Source organism: Brassica oleracea, chromosome C6 (genome assembly GCF_000695525.1).
Source record: "Brassica oleracea var. oleracea cultivar TO1000 chromosome C6, BOL, whole genome shotgun sequence".
NCBI lineage: Eukaryota > Viridiplantae > Streptophyta > Magnoliopsida > Brassicales > Brassicaceae > Brassica > Brassica oleracea.
Window position 1 is genome coordinate 13511600 of NC_027753.1, and position 11131 is coordinate 13522730.

At 41.7% G+C, this 11131-nt stretch overlaps 1 pseudogene; it reads left to right on the plus strand.

The window, feature by feature from the left end:
* The window catches only part of LOC106297529, a 6979-nt pseudogene extending 2289 nt beyond the window's left edge, over positions 1-4690 (plus strand).
* The last annotated feature ends 6441 nt before the right edge of the window (positions 4691-11131 follow it).

An 11131-nucleotide genomic window follows, 5' to 3' on the forward strand; every position in this document is an offset into this window, starting at 1 on the left:
CTTGCTGCTGAAGACCCTTTTGATCACTTGTACAAGTTTGATAAATATTGTGGCTTGTCAAAGACAAATGGTGTTTCTGAAGGTGCTTTCAAGTTGAAGTTCTTCCCTTTCTCTTTGGGAGACAAGGCACACCAGTGGGAGAAGACTCTCCCAAGTGACACTGTGGTCTAGAGAGCTTCAGTGAAGCATGGGAGAGGTTCAAGGGCTAATGTTCTCAATGCCCTCATCATGGTTTCAGCAAGGAGAGTTTGCTTAGCACCTTCTATAGAGGAGCTCTACCACAGTGCAGAAACATGCTTGATACTGCCAGCAATGGTTTCTTCTTGGGGAGAACTGAGGAAGAGGCAGAGGAACTGGTAGAGAAAATGGCCAAGAGTGATTCAGTCTACAGTGAGGAGCATGATATGGTCAACAGAAGTGATGATCAGCAGACAAAGAAAGAGATCAAGTCCTTGCAAGAGAAGATGAATTTGCTTCTTTCCAACCATGCTAAACAGGAGCAGATGAACTTTGTGGGTGGTCCTAGTCAAGAGGTTCCTCCTAAGGCCAATGAGGTTGATGGTTTGGAAGGCCGAGAAGAGCTATGCTTCATCAACAACAATGGTACTTGGTATAGGAAAGAACCTAACTTTCAGTACAACAACTACCAGCAAAAGTCTTACTCTAACAACCAACAAGGAGGATACCAGCCAAAGCAAAACACTCAGCAAGGGAGCTATCAGCCTAGGCAAAACATACCTCCTGGTTTCAGCAATCACGGCAATCAGTCTACTCAAGCTCAAGGAAGTTCTTCACAAGCTCCACCTTCAGATACAAGTGTGGATGCAATGTTCAAGAAACTCTTGGACTTTCAGGCAAAGAATGAGAAAACAATGGGCTATGAGTTCAAGAACATTCACTCCATGATTAACAACAAGATCCGAAATTTGGAGAACCAGTTTGCTTCTATGAACTCTCAGCCAAGTCGCCAACAAGGGTCATTACCTGGAAAGCCAGAGCAAAATCCCAAGGAAACTATGAAAGCAATCACCCTACGGAGTGGTAGAGAGTTGCCTCCAAGAGTTCTCACCAAGGATGGTGAAAAACAAGGTGGGGAGGTAGCCATCAACATTGATGATGAAGTAGTGATTGTAGATGAGAAGGTTGACGAAGAGATTCTGGAAAAGATTGTTGAAGCTAAGGGTAAAGGAAAGGGTGGAGAAGAGAAGAAGACAGTGAAACACGGTGAAATTACTACTCTAACAAAGGAATCCTCTTTTGTTCCTCCCCCCTATGAGCCAAAGCTACCATTCCCTGGAAGATTCAAAAGACAGCTATTGGAGAAGTACAAGGCACTCTTTGAGAAACAAATGAGTGAAGTTCAGGTCACAATGCCCATCATTGATGCTTTTATGTTGGTCCCTCAGTACAACAAATTCTTGAAAGATGTTGTGGCTGCAAAGAAGAAAGAGATGGAGCGCATGATGATCCTTACCCACGAAAGCATCACCATTATCCAGAGGTTAGATGTTCCAAGGAAGCTAGAGGATCCAGGATGTTTCACCTTACCTTTTGCTCTAGGACCCATGGTGTTTGAGCGGTGTCTATGCGATCATGGAGCTAGTGTTAGCTTGATGTCTTTGTCTATTGCAAAAAAGCTTGGATTTACTCAATACAAGAAGTGTAGACTCTCTTTGGTGTTGGCTGATAGATCAGTGAAGATTCCTGTTAGTATCCTAGAAGACCTTCCCGTGATGGTTGGTAACTTTGAGATCCTTACTGATTTTGTTGTGTTGGAGATGGGTGAGGAAGCCAAAGACCCTTTGATCCTTGGAAGACCATTCTTAGCCACAACAGGAGCTATTGTGAATGTCAGAGAAGGAAAGATTGATCTTCATCTTGGAAAAGGGAACATCCTCCACTTTGACATCAATGAAGTGATGAAGAGGCCAACCATCCAGAACCAAGTTTTCTACATAGATGAAATGGATGCTCTAGCTGATGAGCTTCTAGGGGAGTTGGCACTTGAAGACCCTCTACAGCATCCTTTGACAATTGAAAGAGAGGTCCAAGTGGTTGAGAACAAGGAAAGTGATGCTTATGTGAAGATGCTGGATTCTCACAAGGAGATAGGTGGTGAAGATCAGAATGAGGAGCTTACACATGAGATTCACCATGCTGCCTCAGCTATTCAACAAGAAGACAGTCATCAAGAGGACTGGAGTGAACTCAAGGCGCCTAAAGGGGAGCTTAAACCTCTGCCCCAAGGTGTAAGGTATGCTTTTCTTGTCCCTAATGAGAATTACCCTGTCATAGTGAGTAGTGAACTTAATGAACTTGAGTTGTCTAAACTTTTGAATGAACTTAGGAGGTTTAGAAAAGCAATAGGTTACTCACTTGATGATATTAAGGGGATATCACCCTCTTTGTGCATGCATAGGATACATCTTGAGGATGAATCAATGACTTTTATAGAGCATCAAAGAAGGTTGAACCCCAACTTGAAAGATGTTGTTAAGAAAGAGATTCTAAAACTCCTAGATGCAGGCATAATCTATCCTATTTCCGATAGCAAATGGGTGTCTCCTGTGCATGTTGTTCCAAAGAATGGTGGAATAATTGTGGTTAAAAATGATAAGAATGAACTAATTCCAACAAGAACAATAACGGGACATATGATGTGCATAGACTATATAAACCTTAACTCAAGGTTAAGGAAGGGATTGTGCTGGGGCACAAGATTTCAGAGAAGGGGATTGAGGTAGACAAGGCTAAGATTGAATTGATGGTTAGTCTGCCTCCACCAAAGACAATGAAGGACATCAGAAGTTTTTTTGGTCATGCTGGATTCTACAGAAGATTCATCAAAGACTTCTCTACGGTCACTAGACCTTTGACAGGCTGTTGTGCAAGGAAGCTACTTTCAGCTTTGATGTAGAATGTCACGAAGCCTTCAAGAAGCTGAATAGCGAACTTGTTAGTGCTCCTATTTGTCCAGCCACCTGATTGGGATCTCCCTTTTAAAATTATGTGTGATACTAGTGATTATGCTGTTGGAGCTGTCTTGGGACAAAGGAAAGACAAGAAGACCCACGTGATATATTATGCGAGCAGAACTTTGGATGATGCTCAAATGAGATATGCCACGTCAGAGAAGGAGTTGTTGGCCATAGTCTTTGCCTTTGAGAAGTTCAGAAGTTACCTTGTGGGTTCCAAGGTCATTGTGTACACAGACCATGCAGCTTTGAGGCATCTTCTAGCAAAACCAAGACTTTTGAGATGGATCCTGCTACTTCAACAGTTTGATCTAGAGATCAAAGACAAGCCGGGAATTGAGAATGGTGTAGCTGATCATTTGTCCAGAATGAGAATTGAGTTTGATATCCACATTGATGAGGGACTTCCAGAGGAGGAGATCATGGCTATCAGAGCAGTGGTAAAGGTTTGCAAGACTGGTAAGAAGCTTGAAGAGGTAAAGGCAACTGAAAAGAATGATCCTTGGTATGCAGATTTGGTTAACTACTTAGCTACTGGAAAAGAACCATTGGATCTTGTGGGCTATGAAAAGAAGAAGTTCTACAAAGATGTGAAGAGATACTATTGGGATGAGGCATACCTCTACATTCTTTACAAGGATCAGCTCTATAGAAGAGTGGTAGCTAATGAAGAAATTGAAGGGATCCTTACACATTGCCATGGATCTACCTATGGAGGCCACTTTGCTACCTTCAAGACCGTTTCAAAGGTGTTACAAGCTGGGTTTTGGTGGCCACATATGTTTAAGGACACACAAGACTTTGTTTCCAAGTGTGATTCTTGCCAAAGGAGAGGAAACATCACCAAGAAAAATGAGATGCCTCAAAATCCAATTCTTGAGGTGGAGGTGTTTGATGTATGAGGAATAGACTTTATGGGACCTTTTCCTTCTTCTTATGGCAACAAGTACATCCTTGTGGCTGTGGATTATGTGTCCAAATGGGTTGAAGCAGTGGCAAGTCCTACAAATGACTAAAGAGTGGTTTTAAAGATGTTCAAGAGCATAATTTTCCGAAGATTTGGAGTTCCAAGAGTGGTTATAAGTGATGGAGGATCACACTTCATCAACAAGCTGTTTGAAGGTCTTCTCAAGAAGAAGGGAGTGAAATACAAGGTGGCAACACCTTATCACCTTCAAACAAGTGGTCAAGTAGAGATCTCCAACAGGGAAATCAAGAGAATATTGGAGAAGATTGTGGGAACTAAGAGGAAGGATTGGTCAGACAAGCTTGATGATGCACTTTGGGCATATAGAACAGCTTACAAGACTCCTTTAGGCACTACCCCTTTCAACCTTGTCTATGGAAAAGCTTGCCATCTACCAGTTGAGCTTGAATACAAGGCATTATGGGCTGTGAAGCTGCTGAACTTTGACATCAAGAGTGCAACGAAGAAGAGACCCTTTCAGTTACATGAGCTTGATGAGATAAGGATGGACGCTTTTGAGAACTCAAGGATCTACAAAGAAAAAACCAAGGCCTTTCATGACAAGCACATCCTCAAGAGAGAGTTCAAAGCTGGGGATCAAGTTCTTCTCTACAACTCTAGGCTGAAGCTGTTTCCAGGGAAGCTCAAGTCAAGGTGGTCTGGTCCATTTGAGGTTAAGGAAGTGAAGCCTTATGGAGCAATTGTGCTTTGGGACAAGCAAGGAAATAATTTCACAGTTAATGGATAGAGGGTTAAGCAGTACACGGCTACAACACCCAAGGAGAATGGGACATCAACCCCACTCTCTGATCCTGCTCCAGCCTAGTCTAAAAGTAGGCAAAGTCAAGCTAGAGACTTAAAACAAGCTCACTTGGGAGGAAGTCCCATGTCTATCCTTGTACATACTTCACTAGGATTTGAAAAAAAAAAAAAAAAACATTCGGAGCGGGGTGTTGCAGCGAGGTCTGAAGGTCGCTCTGCGTGTCGATAGCTTGAGCTTGCTTGGAGCGAGCTAAGTGCTGCGAGGTGATGAAACCGCGCGTCAAAACGAAAAAATAGAAGCCTGAGTTGGCGCAGGGTGATGCAGCGGGGTCTGGACGTCGCGCCACGATTCGAAGACTCGGACGACAGTTCAGCGCGGGGTGTGGCAGCGGGGTTTGAAGCTCGCGCGTCAAAAATCCAAAATATAAACGACATTAGAGCGGGGTATGGCAGCGAGGTACCGAAGCCGCTCCACGACAGCCCATGTATGATTTCTTGACCCGAAACCCGACGACCCGACCCAACCTAACCCTAACCCTACCCCGCACCCGTCTCTCTCTCTCTCTCTCGTTTTCCCCACTTCTCCCCCAAACACAAACACAATCTCTCAAATTTCCCAACTCGAAAAACCCCATAACTCACTCAAATCTTAACCAAATCAGCCCATTCTTGTTTCTAAATCCAAGCTTTCGCCCCTATAGTCTATTTTCTTGAATCAATTCATCTTTTCATTCTAATCCAAGCAAGGTATGGAAATTCAAAGATGCATTTCGTGGGTTCATGAACCCTAGAAATTAAAACTCGAATTTAGCTTAGTTTCTTGCTTGATTCTTGTGAATTTGACTAGGAAAAGCTTATATATCATGTTTGGTTGCTAATTTTCTAGTAGAAATGAGTAGAATCCGAAATTGAAAAAGATTTGGGTTCTTGAGATTTGGGAATATTCGAAATTGCCAACATTGAGTTTGAATGTTGTTTGGATTGAGGTATTTGGATGTTTTAGAGTTTACTTAGGAAGTCCTCTCAATTTAGAGCACAATTGTTCAATGAAAACATACTTAATTGTCATTTTCATGCTTGAGAACATTGAGAAACTTGCTTCTTTGGTTATAACTCTATCACTTAGGCCTAGTTCCCTATTGATGTTGCAATGTGATAGTCTTGCCTAAAGCTGATTGTGCAATTGCTTGAATTCACATTTGCAACTTCATTTTTACTCCTCTTTTGTTCCTCTTGCTAATACTCTACCAAGGTTTGAATGTTATAGGTACAATGACAAAGACAAACAAAACATATATGGAGGCTAAGAAGGCAGCATCTGCAAGGAGGGAAACTGCACTTAGGGGAAAGCCCCTAGAACCTTCTGAGCCAAGCCAACAAGGAGTGGAGAGAACATCTAGACAGAAAGTTCTGGCTGCAAAGAAGGCAAAGGAGTGAGAGAAGAAAGAGGGTAAAGCTGTGGCATCTTCTTCTAGGGATGAAGGAGAAGAAGAGCCAGCTCCTTCAAAGAAAGCCAAGATGTCTAAGGGAAAGGGAATTGCTGTTGAACGGGACAGGAGCAAAGCACCAACTATTGAAGAGCTATACCATCACTTGGCTAAAGGTGTTTCTTGGGTTCCAACACGCTTTGCTGACACCAAGATGATGGAAGAGCTAGGAATCGAAAGACATGTTAGGACAATGCTGCATCACATGAAGATGGAGAGCTTCTATTCCATGGCCTATCCTACTTATGTGGAACCTTCATGTCAATTCCTAGCAACTCTTGAAGCTACCTTCCATGAAGTTGAGCATGTAAGGCAGGGGTGGGGCAAGATAAAGTTTATGGTCAATGGAAAGCCTCATTTCAAGAGTTTCAAAGATATTGGAGCAATGATTGGGCTTGAGGACAATGAAGATCCAACTCTCCCAAGATTCAACAAGCTCCCTACAGGTGTTTGGAGAGTGATAAGTGGCAATTCACATGCTACTGGTCATGACAAGAACTCGGCCATCAGACATCCAGCAGTGCGCTATCTCCACATGATACTCGTCCACACGCTCTACCCTCGCAAGGAGCCAGGGACAGTCAATGAAGAAGAGCTGAAACTACTCTACCGAGCTGTTAGAGAAATGTCACACATGAACAGCTTGAGGAGTTTGAGGAGATTGATGACATGACGTTTCCTACAACTAACATCTTCGAAGACTTCAGAATGGTTGGTCTCTTTGTGGAGCGCCTCATGTACTACAAAGATTGGGTTTGGACTACAACTGATTCATCTCCTCAGCTTGGAATTGGTGGTTTAATAACCCCACTGAGCCAATGGTGTGAACTTGGGGAATGATCCCAAAGGACCATCATTCATTGATGCTCCTTATTTGAGGATTGCTACTTACATTGGTGGGAAGTATCATGAGAAGGTTGTCTACACATACTACCACAAAAGAAAGATGGTTGAGTTGTTGCTTCCAAATAGAGAGCTCACAAACATAGAGAAGCCGAGGATCATCCACTTCAACATAGCTGAATCAGAGTTCTTTGGACCCCATGGCCCTATGGATCCTGTGACTGCTCCTAGAAGAAGGAGATGTGGAGTGAGAGGTAGTGTAAGATCTGGAACAAGTGCTGCTACACAAGGGGAATCTGCTACCCCCATTTATGGCCCTCCTCGCTACCACTTTACTCAGCGCTCAACAGCTCTACCTCACGGCCCTCTCCGTGAAGCTCATGAGCACATTGACAATCTTCAAAGATGGAACCAGGCTCATGACATGACAATCTTCAAGCTAAAGACCAAGTACAAGGAGCTTAAAAAGGCAGTGAAGAGGCAAGCTGAAGGTTCAGCTCAATTCATGAAGAAGGTGGCTGATCTTTTGGTTAGAGGGGGAGTATGAGGATGTAGTTCTGAAGACTTTGTCACTAGAGACACCTCAGTTCCTCAACCACAACCCTTTGACCCTGTCACAAACCCTTCTTTGGCCCTTGGACCTCCCCTAACTGCCCGCCAGCTCTTGCGTCTGGCACCAAACCCCTAAGCTCCTGAATCCAACTCCGGGAATAAGTCTCCTTCCCTTGCCTCAACCGATGAAGAAACCGACAACGAGGAGGTTGCTAGCGATCCTCAAGCATACTTCACTACCTTCCCCGATGACACCTACAATGAGGCCTCGGCCTTTTTCCCGGACGCTTAGACAAGTACTCCATCACCTCACCATTGTATATACCAGTTTAGCTTTCATTTAACTTTCTTTTCGGTATCTCTTCTTCTCTTGGACACACAAAGACTGTGTGATTCAAGTGTGGAGGAGGTACCAAGTATTTAATCATTTTAAAGTGTTTTATGTCATGCATTGTAGATACATATTTGCATATAAAATCAAAAAAATTTGAAAAATCTCTAAAACAATAAAAAGAAGCATGTAGTTGCATTTTTAAGATTGAGTCTAGAGCATACACCTATTTGCATAGAAAAATCCCAAAAAAAAATTAGATGTCTAGGATCATATAGTTTGCATTCATTTGCATAGGGAACTAGGATTGAAATACCTTGTAAAGGACACATGTCTAGAACTCAATCTAGCATCCTAGTCAAACATATCAAGTAGCTTAAGCATCTCTTGAAAAAGCTTGCAAGCTTCGAGCCTTGAAAACTCTTCTTGAAACCTGTTGCTTGTTTGATGATTGGCATTGTTCTCGAAACCAACTCCAAATGAACTAGGCTTAATGAACTTAATCTCTCTTGCATATGGGCATTTACATACTTGATCATGGATATTATACACATTTGTGTTATCTTTCTCCTTTGTACCAATCTTTGTTAACCCAAATGGCACTCCATACCCATTAACCCTCACCATTCTTTGAAGCCAACATTAATTTGCTTGAGTGATGCCTTTTATTGATAGCATGTCATGTGCAAAATCTTGAGAGTATTAGGAGCGACAATGGGTTGTTCTCATCTTTGGCTAGCATAGGAACCTCATTTGAGCTAGCATCTAGGATGGTGAGTGGGTTTATGTGCCCTAAAGGTTTAATGTCTTGGGTTTGGGATGTGAGAAAGTTGAGAAAGATGAACAAGAGAGTGTAAGCGAAAAGGAAAAACCCTAGGGACCAAAAGAAAGAAAGAAAGCTCTAGGTTATGTCATTTGAGACCTTTCTCCTATTAAAAAAAAAAAGGAAAAGAAAAAGAAAAAAAAAAAAGAAAGGAAGTCTCAATAAGATAGTGGGGTAGGGCAAAGAAAAAAAGTTAGAGCTAAGAAGTGAAAAGAAGGTCCCTAATTGGTTGAGTCAAAATAAAAAGAGAGTTGTTCATTGGGTGAGATATGAAAGTGGAAGTATTTTGGGTTTGGGAAAAGAATGGTAGAATTTAAGGCTACTTAGAAAAGGAGTAGAATGATGAGAACAAGCATTGTATGCATGAATTGCTCATTTTCTTGGATAAATTTTGCATAATGATTTTGCTCCTATTCTTGAGTGTGAGCCACTATAAATGATGCAATTGAAACTCATTTTTCTTCACATTAGACCACTCTTTCTCACCAAACCAAATGATTGAGATCAAATATCTATTTGCAAGAATTCACCTTGTGTGTGTGTGTGAATGAATGTGAGAGTTAGCTAAAGAACTTGTTGGTTGGATGGCAATGTGCCTTGTGTAGAGATAAAAAAGTCTTAATAGGCCTTGAGAAACTAGAGTGCACTAAGAAAGTTGCTCATGCTATTTGCTATGTTTTCCTTAGGATGTTAGGTTGATGGCTAGAAAGTTTCCTTTTGGTTATGAGTTCCCATTTCCAAACCTCTCTCCCTTTTTGCTCTTGAAAGTTTACTTGTGGACAAGTAAAGGACTAGTGTGGGGGAGTTGATATCTTGCACATTTGCATTGTTTTAACTCTTCATTTGATATCTTGCACATTTGCATTGTTTTAACTCTTCATTTGATATCTTGCACATTTGCATTGTTTTAACTCTTCATTTGATATCTTGCACATTTGCATTGTTTTAACTCTTCATTTGATATCTTGCACATTTGCATTGTTTTAACTCTTCATTTGATATCTTGCACATTTGCATTGTTTTAACTCTTCATTTGATATCTTGCACATTTGCATTGTTTTAACTCTTCATTTGATATCTTGCACATTTGCATTGTTTTAACTCTTCATTTGATATCTTGCACATTTGCATTGTTTTAACTCTTCATTTGATATCTTGCACATTTGCATTGTTTTAACTCTTCATTTGATATCTTGCACATTTGCATTGTTTTAACTCTTCATTTGATATCTTGCACATTTGCATTGTTTTAACTCTTCATTCTTGCATGTTTTGATCATTTAGATTAGGGATTATGCATTTTAGTTTCCTTTTTGCATTGCATAAGTCTTTATCAGTGTTGGAGTGTCCATTGGAGTTCTTGGAGATACTTGTAAGCATGTGGGATCAAAAAGGGAGTGAAAAATGTTGTTTGAGCGAGCAGAGCACCAGAGCGGGTTACGGGAGCGACCTACGACACCCGCTCCAGACGAAACGAAGACAGCGCGCCCTCTTGCACCGGGGTGAGGCACCCGCTCCGAGCTCAACCTCTCGTCGACAACTTTCGAGAAGTAGAGCGACCTGGTGGAGCGACGTCATGAACCCGCGCGCGACTTGAAGACATGAAGATGGCATTTACAGAGACGTCCCGCAGTGGGGTTATTAACCCAATCCAGATGTGGAGTGACCTGGTGGAGCGACCTGGTGGAGCGACGTCATGGACCCGCGCGCGATTTGAAGACATGAAGCAAACATATTGGAGCGACGTCGCGGAGCGAGGGGACTAACCCGCTCCAGATGTGGAGCGACCTACTGTACCCGCGGCGTGTATTTTCTTCTGATCGAAAATTTATGTTTTATTTGGGCCTTTTAAGTTGTTGACTGAGCCCATTAGGTTTTAGAAGTCATATAAATACTCCCTAAACCTAATGTTAGAATCTAATCTTTTTTTCTATCTAATCACAAAGAACCTTTAGGTAAAAAATCTAATCTTGATCATTATCTTGTGTGATTGCTTAGTTATATTGATCACCAATCATGATTAACACCAAATCATCATTGATTCTTGGGTTTATCAAGAATATTAGTGAGTAGTCATCTTTGAATTCATGGGTTAGAGAGACTAAGGGTGGTTAAGCTAGATCTAAGGTGTTTTAGTATAGATCCATCTTGTTCCTTGCTAGTACAGTGCTTTATTGCAATTTTAGAGTTGGTGTCTCTAAAGTTGAGCTCTAGGCATTTCATACCCGAAAGGTGTTTGATGAAATGCCTGAACCAACTCTCCTAAGCTTTTAACATTCTCTATCAAAGAGATTTGATGTTAAAGGTGTTAAGATGGCTAATGGACTTGAAATTAATGATTGCTTAGATAATATTCAACCAAAGAAATTTGATGCTTGAGTTGTTTTAGTC